Source organism: Amblyomma mixtum, chromosome 4 (genome assembly GCF_055824585.1).
Source record: "Amblyomma mixtum isolate Tamu chromosome 4, ASM5582458v1, whole genome shotgun sequence".
Classification (NCBI taxonomy): Eukaryota; Metazoa; Arthropoda; class Arachnida; order Ixodida; family Ixodidae; genus Amblyomma; species Amblyomma mixtum.
The window spans coordinates 99,676,368-99,685,269 of NC_143015.1; positions in this window are offsets into that span (position 1 = coordinate 99,676,368).

The following is an 8,902-nucleotide window of genomic DNA, read 5'->3' on the forward strand; positions in this document are numbered from 1 at the left end:
TTCTGGCTCTTACTGGTGCCTATAATACTACGCGAACCACTGCTCTTCATGTTCTTCCAAACGCTCTTCTTTTGCGTATTTATCTAGACCAGTTAGGCGCAGAATTTATGCTTTTCACGTTACGACAATCCGTAGAATACGGACATGCCTTTTATGACCTTTCTCAAATTCAACCTTCATGTAATCCCTGGTCTGACCATCCCTCAATGAAATTCAAATTTTCTTTTGTTCAACTTAGCTCTCAGAAAGCGGCATTCTTTTCTTGTCAACGCGCCCTGCATATTTACACTGATGGGTCTTTCACTCCTCGCTCAGCTGGTGCTGCTTTTGTTGTTCTTAGCTCAACACAAAAATATTGTATACGTTCATCGCCTGCCTTTAGAACCACCCTCTAGCGCCTCTGTAGCTGAGCTTGCAGCCTTTCATTCTGCTGTTGCTTATGCTATTCGTAACCCTTCCTGTACGCCTGTTCAATTTTACACAGATTCTCTATCTCTGCTTTGTGCCCTGTCTTCAGTTGCTTCTTACAATCCGACTATTATTGCCATTAAGAAAGATCTCTATCGTTCGTCTCCTCTCGCCCCATTTCTTTTATTTCATATCCGGGGTCATTCCGGAATTTTCGGTAATGAGTTAGCTGACCAAGCAGCAGGTAGTGCCGGGCAGTTTGGCAATTTACATATTTCTACCCTTTCACGTTGTTGAGTGCGTTGCCATTTACAACGTTCTTCACTTCTTTTATGGAACATATTTTGCGCGAGAACAATGGGGGCACTAAATTATTCAGTTGGACCCCTGATACATTTAATATTCCCCTTATTCGTCTACCCAGGAATCCTCTTATTAATATAGTTGCTGGGCATGGTAGATTGCCGTTCTGTTTTCAAAAAGTTGGCCTGTCTCCGTCTTCAACTTGCTCTTCCGGGATGTTATGTGAAGACCTCCGTCACTACTTCCGGGATTGTTCTGTTACTGCTTCTTTAGTTTCTAGCTTAAAATCTCTTTGCTCCTCGGACATCACACCATCTGTTCACCACTACCTTCTCCGAGACCATGCTGCTTGTGCTCTTCTCCTTCAAATGTTCTAATCATTGTGTCACACCACACTACCATCTCGTTCCCCCTCCCCCGCAACATGCACCCAGAACATCACAGGGAAAGACGGGAGAAGAGGGCGGAGGCGCGGGTTAAAAGGGCCGGGAACTTCAGGTCAAATGAGGTTGCCTACGTGGACGCAGCGAGTGGCAGGTCGGGGGCGGCGGTCGCCTCAGTAGTCGACGGCCGAGGTGCACCAGTCACCGCCGCCTCCATTAGGAGTAGAAACATAGATACGACCGAGGAGGTCGCAATAGCGCTTGCTTGCGCCGGTACCAAGGCTAGTTTGTTTCTTAGTGACAGCAAAACAGCAATCTGTAACATCGGAAAGGGCAGGGTCTCGCCAGAAACGGCTCGAATTCTGTCCGCAGCCAAAATTGATCGCAAGATCACCTTAATTTGGGTCCCAGCACACACATCCGTCCCCGGTAACGAGGCGGCCCGCATGTTAGCCCGAGATCTCTACTTCCGGGTAACTGTAGAGCCACCCGACCCCCAGGGGATGGACGAACGTTTGCAAACATACGCGGAAATCGCCGTGCACTACAGGTTAGGCAGGCGTCTAATGCCACCACTAGATCCAAACTTAACCAATACAGAGGCCATCGCCAGGCGACGATTACAGGCCGGAAATTTCGTTAACCCCGTCTGGTTATTTCAAACCACGTTAGACGATAAAGCGAGGGGGACCCTCGATCATATAATTTCGCAAAGCCCTTGATCCCCGGGTGCTGAGGACAATATTAAGAGTAGAGAAGCCTGGGAGGCCCTTCTGCGAAGCGAGGTCCCCGCCGACCAGAAACGAGCTGTCCGCCTGGCGGCTAAAGCCGCGAAGAGACAATGTATCTTCGCCAGTCTTTAGTCGCGGAGGTCCCGTCCCCCGTCCCCTAGGCCTGCGTGCCAGGGACGGGGAGTAGGGGACCTCCTACATCGGTGGAAATAAAAGTTGTTATCAATCAATCATCTCCTTCAAATGGGTCATAAGTAGCTCAATTCCTAATTATTCACGCTGATTTCTCTCTTTCCTTTAATTTGCCTTCTGCGCATTGTTTTGACTTGTTCTGTTATTATGACTATGCTCTGGCTTTGGTTTTCTCTACTTTTATTATTATTATTTATTCCGTGGACTGCATGCTGTGTGGAGTACCTTTTTTGCATTGTCGTACGGGACAGTAACAATCCGACCCACTCTTATACATTAATCCACCCACTAATATTCACTAATACACCGTTAATCCACCGTAATTTATATGAATACTCCGAAATTTATTGCGGTCGGTCAACTTCTGATATCCAGCGGTGAGCCAGCTTCGAAATGGTATCGAATTTTATTGACGAATTGGGGAAATTAAAAGTGCACTAACATATTGTCGCAGCGCAGTTAGTCGGCCCAATATTGGAAACGTATTGGTAAAGGGAGTTCCTACGAAGGACCAATGTAAAAGCATCTATTTCCAATATTGGGTCAATTACCTGAGCTGGTTGGGATATGCATGCTGGTCCTGACTCCATTACGTACAGCATTCTTCAAAACCACATGGCTATGAACACCCTGTTCTTTGGCTCTGCTGAAGGGCGGAAAAGCAGAAGCAACTCCAGCTTACTTGGACATCACTTTCTTTTGTGAGCCAAGTGTGGAATATTGTAACATTTTCGGATAAGAGTTAATGGAGAATACCTTAGTAATCTACTATTCGCTGATGACATTGCCTTGCTAAGTCACTCAGGAGATGAACTGCAAAACATGATCAGTGGATCCCGCATTTGCTGCGGTACAGATGACGCGACGTGTGTCCGGGCGATCCCCGGCTCTCTGAGTATGTTCTGCCCTGAGCGTCGATGGTTCGCCATTACTTCGCGTTCTCTTGAGCTCCTCCAGGTGCGCTGCTATTGCATGCATCTCGATTTGATTCGCAGAGCGGACGTTTAGCACCTCATCTCCCATCAAACTGCCTGCTTCGTACCGTCGGCAGTGCAGTATGTCACGGCACGTCTGATGGAAGAGGTCCCACGGCGGTATTAGCGGCCCTGTGTTCGGTCAAAAGCAGCACAGATAATCGGCACAATATTATAAATGGATGGATTTGCTCTGGTCCTTTGAAGGACTGGCCTTCGCCAGTACATTACCAATACTGGTCTGATAAGCTGTGCTGCTGGGGGTGGAAATCACTGAGTCTTTTATTTTTCTTAGCTCTGGATTGGACGCGACCGGTGTTGACAGGCTATGAGAAGCACGGTCATATCCATGCATTGCGTCCCAACACGACGTGATACACCGCGGCAGAAGGCCATTTAGGCCGGAATACTGAACGGCATAGTTAGCATGAGGCAGTCTGACAATTGTGTGTGATTATAAGTCTTGGCATTGAAAAAAATGCCACCAGAGAATTTATCCTTCATACTTCTTTCACGAAGCCTGGAACGTTTGAAGGTATAGTATGTACCCCTTTGCCAAAAGTAACCGAGCAGCAGGTTTCTGCTTCTCAACCGTATAATGAAGCCGTTACACCTGCCATTAAGACCGAAAGGTTTCGAAACGTGCGGAGAAGGCTTCACCTTACTTTAGAAAGATTCAGACCTTAAGGGCTGCCATAAGTGCTTCACCACGCTGCTAAAGAACAAACCAGCTGTTCCCGGTTACTTTTGGCTGAGACGGCACTTAGCAACACTTAAAGGTTAGCGTTGCCGACGCGCAAGAAAGGCCGAGGCAGCAGTGCGTAGCAGTCGTGTGGCACTGCGCTCGTCGATAGTAAGGCTCGCACGCCATCTACAAAAGGAATTGGGACGTACAGGTAGTGGCGATATGAAAGGGAACATAGGAGCCCGTTGCTTCCGCGCTCTGCGAGGCGCTGCCGCCGACAGCCAGAGAGCATGGGCGAGGCCGGGCGCATGCGCGGTAAGAACAGCCGCCTTTGTCTCTTGCGCATGCACCTATGCCACCGATTCTCGCCGGATCTCAGCGGCACCGCTTCGCGAAGTACGGAGGCCTCGTGCTCCCGTGTTCCCTTTCATACTGGCGTTACCTGTATTTTGGCCTCGCATAATGGGGGACGTGGCACCGTTTTCATCCCTGTTGTAGCGCGTCGTCCTTCGCACGTCCAGCTTCGAGAAAACAGACGCAGCAGAGAACTCGGCTGAAAAGTCCACGGGACGCTTCAACAATGCGGCTTTTAAACTCATTGCGCTAGTGATCGTGAATTTAGGAAGTACCCCAAGTATACACTTTAACAATCTTACCACGCAGCTCTCATTGCATCCTGTACTACGCGTTTTGCATGACAGCCTTACTGAGAGAACACAGAAGGGATACAAATTTTAGGATTCAGGTATGAGGTTCGGGTACTGAGCATGCGTACACGAAAACGTATCCCGGCCCGTGCGAAAACGTTTCGATGGAGGCGCAGTGCAAAAGACACCCGTTTGCCATGCGATTTGAGTGCACGCTAAAGAACTTTTCCTCTTTCTGTTACTGTCTCCTTCATACCTTCTCCCCAGCGCGATTGAGGTGCCCACCGAGGAGTTACGGCGCCTTTGTCTGTAAACATAACTGGTGATGCCAAAACTATGCATTTTCCTGCTTTGTGCGTATTTGTATATCTCATAGAATAATGGCCTTTGTAGTTAAGGTTACATTGTAGTGAAGGAACAATGATTAGGATCAGCCCTACGCATGAAAATGACCTCACAGAGTGCTGCATCACATCCGCCATTTTTTGAATATGCACCGCGTTGTCAGCCGGATAGACAAAAACTGGCAGTGGTTTAGCTCAGTCATACCAGGATATACATAGCGAGAGGTAAGGTATCATAGAGTTAATACAACCAACTCTAGAGGGAAAGCTGCCCATTGAGCCCATGCATTCCAGTGGGCAACGCATGAACGCAGCCATCACACAACGGTTTGCGTGTGTTGCCAGCTGTTTTGTCACTTTCTAAATCTGGGCAAAGAACGGAGTTGGAACCTGGCAACGTAGTCCGTGGGAAGATGGCGGTATGCAGAGTAGCTCTCGACTGCTCTAAACTGCTGTAAACAACGGCAAAATCGTCGCGTTTGGATCGTTTTCTGTGGTATGCAGTGTCGCATACCGACTGTAATTTCATATAGGTGGCTTGTGACTTCTGATTTGTTATTTGAAGGCTAGTACCGCGATTGTGACGCGCTGAAGTGTATTCGTTTGTAGAGCGCACGGGATTTTGCATGTCCTTTGTTGTCGAGTGCAAATATACGTCGGAAATTTGCTTTGGCCCCAAAAGGGCGAACACAATTCGCAAAGGAAACGAATGCCCAAGGTAAATGGAGCAACTGCTCTGCCTGGTTTGTTTTGAATGTTCAGCGTTTTGTTATATTAAATGTCGAAGGTTTGTTAGAGTACCGCGGGCCTCACGCGTTTTTTTTTAAATCTTTCTCCTTTGCCGAGGAAGAAGGTGCCGTGTTTTTCTGGCGCGAGACGAGCTCATAATGGGATTTTTCGTACGCAGCAACGCTCAGAGCTTCATCACAAACGAGTGAAACAAGGTGGAGGCAGAAATGCATGAAACGCCATGTACCGCTCGAGAAACCTTCGTTTCGTGTCCAGCATTGTGCGCATTAAATTGTGGGTGCTTGGTTGGTTGTTGTGGTGGGTTTTTGTTATCTATGTGTCGGTTTTTTTAGGTTTACGGCCGCTTTTGCTTCTTAATGTGTGACACTGCTTTTTTGCTGAGATAATTTTTATTCCTCTGTTTGGTTTCAAAACCCATTTATGAGAAGCTATAGTGCCGCAAGTACTTTATACGCACGGGATAAGAAGGGTCCTGCGATTACATGTATGCTGTCTTGTTTACAAGCCGATTTCCTGCCACTGGCTGTGTTCGGAGCAATAATGCGCTGTCAGATACGCTTGAGCTGAGGATCATAAGTGTGCCTCTTTTCCGTAAAATAAACAGTTGGTAGACTGCGCATGTCCTTCTTGTGCCGTTGTCGTTGCGCGGCCGTTCATATCAACAGTGTTACCTTAATTACCGCATGCATTAGTGATGAAAATCGTACTAAAACGGATTTAAGCAAGAACACCTGCATCCTTTATAAGTATCGCCAACGTGTTCTCTGTCAAGCAGATTCAGGCAATGGCGTTAAGAAAGTCGAATGCCGTGAAAAAATAAACGGCTGCAAGGTTCATTCGCTTGGTGTCATCCGCCTTAAAAGAGAGTTCCAAGAGCGGGAGATTTTCATTTACACGCTTTACAGTACACAGTTGTCGTGAAATGTGCATATGTATCTCTTCCCATGTTTACTCACAAATGATGCAAAGTGCCCGATCCTTTTGGAGCTTTTGCCATGCATCAACGCACGAAGGTGGCATAGCGGTGAACGAGAGCTCGAGTGACTCCTTGTCGTATGCAGCTCCTTGAATTAAGTGCCTTGAAATCAGGTTCGAAAGCAGAAGTTTAAAACCGAAACTCCGAGAGCGTTTATTCAGTTCACTCGTGAACATGTTCGCAATCGTCCGATATTAAAAGAAGTGACCACAATCAGTATGCTAAAGATTACAAAATCTGTTTAAAACATTGAAAATACGCGTAAGAGAGACATAAAGTTATTATCTCTGCCGCAGTTTTCCGAATTCAAACTCAAACTTCACCCATCCTTCACTTTGCGAGAAAAAACTCTGCTCGCCACAATAGTGTGTTGTAAGATGGCGTTCAAGATGGCGACTTACATGCGTGGACCGCTTTGCGGCTCAGCTTTACCCCCCTCTACGGTATATCCCTGGCCGCACAGCGTCGGCTTCGCTCTCCTTGACCGCCATGACAGTGTTTTTTTTCACCGCGACCATCCTCCTCCCCTTGCCGCGCATGCGCAGTAGAGCACGGAGGGCCAGCTGCGTGTCGCGCATGCGCAGTCTCTCTCTCGGTCGGAGGCGACCGGCAGCTGTGACGTCATTCGGTGGCTCCACTCGGTCGGAGGCGTGCGGCTCACCGGCTGCGCGGCTGTGACGTCACTCAGAAAATCGCTTACAGAAAATGGTACAGAAAATCTCGGTGATGGCAAGCAAAACAAGGGTGACGTCATCAAGCGGCCGTAGTACGCACCAAGCAAGCCGAGCATCGCCACGTCGGACAATCTTATACATGATACCCGCCACTGGCCGAACTCCACTTGAAGCCATTCATGTCGTGACATTCATGTCATGTCGTGACAACAAAACTGTGACACAACTGTGTGTCGTACAGCTTTCCAGGCGGTGTCATACGATTTCTCATTGCATAGCGCTTACCTGTGTTTGTGTGTGGGTGGTGTCATACTTCGAAAAAAAAAAGATTGATTGATCGCCGGAGATAAACTGACTTCGCAAACCGCAACCAAACGTCCACGTCTTGCGTCCATGAAAAGCTTTCGCATTCCCACATGTAAGTAGTCGTAAGTGTCTGTACCATTTTTTTTTAATTAGGTGTCCCCGAATACCACTGGCATTGGAGTAAGAGAGCGAAAGCAACTGTTTGCCGTTTTTGAAAAGATTGATGCTGGGTCCCAAGAAAATTAACCTGTGTTGAAGTTCACCGTGTCGATGGCAGCACCGTCGAAAGCGCCAAGGCAAAAAATATTATCAGCCAAACGAGCGCCTTCGATCGTCCAGAATGTGTTCTCATGTTTGTGGCGGGTCAAACGACTGGCGGTACCAGTTTTTAGGCATGCATCGGATCAATTGAAGGGCCACCTCGGTACTGCAGGTGACCTATGCATGTGCCAGGCCCGGGGTTCGCAGCTCTGAAGACGAGGCACTGCAAACTTCGACGACACTTGATGGCCGGTCGTCCTCGAAATATAGCCACGAGAGAAACACCGAATTAATTCCAGTACGTGTTCGCTGCCACGCATGTCTTTTGGCAGCCGTCGCCTTCTAACTAGCAGTTCGTTGATAGTAGTTAGCCTTGAATGTCGACAGCAAATATTAGTTCCACTCTCGGCACCCTCGATTTACTTCCCCGCAATATGCGACGTGTTCCTCAAAGTGTGGATGCATAGTATATTGACCGTTAGCGCGCTTTTTACGAGCCAGCTACACGAATTGCATGCTTTACTATCACTAGCCATGCATCGTTTTGAAGCGAGTAGCATTAAAGGCCGGTGTCGCATGAAACCACATTCGCTTCTTTACCAGCGACGAAACGATTACATCTAAAGTGCCCTGCGGTCCACGGGCTTCATCTTCGGAGCTTGAAGCGCACCAGCTGTGACCGTAGTGTCGAGTAATGATGATGATTAAAAACTTTATTGGCACTAAGTCTGGTCACTTCCATCAGTAAAAAGCACAGTTGGATTCCCCGATTTCTTTCGCCCGTTGGATCATACAAAGCTATTCCTTCGGGTCCCAGCTGGTCAGGGCGGCATCCCAGTTGGCGTGGGTTACGTTGGGGATGTGTGATTGAGTAACCACTCGCTTCCAGCAAAGATGCCAAGTACAGGGCTTGCGAATGTAACAATATCCTTTTTGGTGCAAAATACATTGCATAATAATCATAGTTGACTAAACCACCGGCTCCTCTCCGCTAGGCAACGTGTTTAGTGCAACAGTGCACGCTTATGTCGGCTGAGCGTTTCATTGGAACACAGGGTCGGAATTAACCACGCAGAGAACGGTGCAAGGGAAGGCCGATGTTCGCCTAGTGTAACTATAGAAACTGCTGATATGCCCAGGCCACGCCGTCCAGAACGTTAGCGTGCATGTCTCGAACGAGCGGTGGTCTCAAGAAACTTGCAGGTAGGCGTCCAAGGGTGAGCCTCGAGAATTACGCATGTATCAGACGGAGCGTCACTGATACCAGT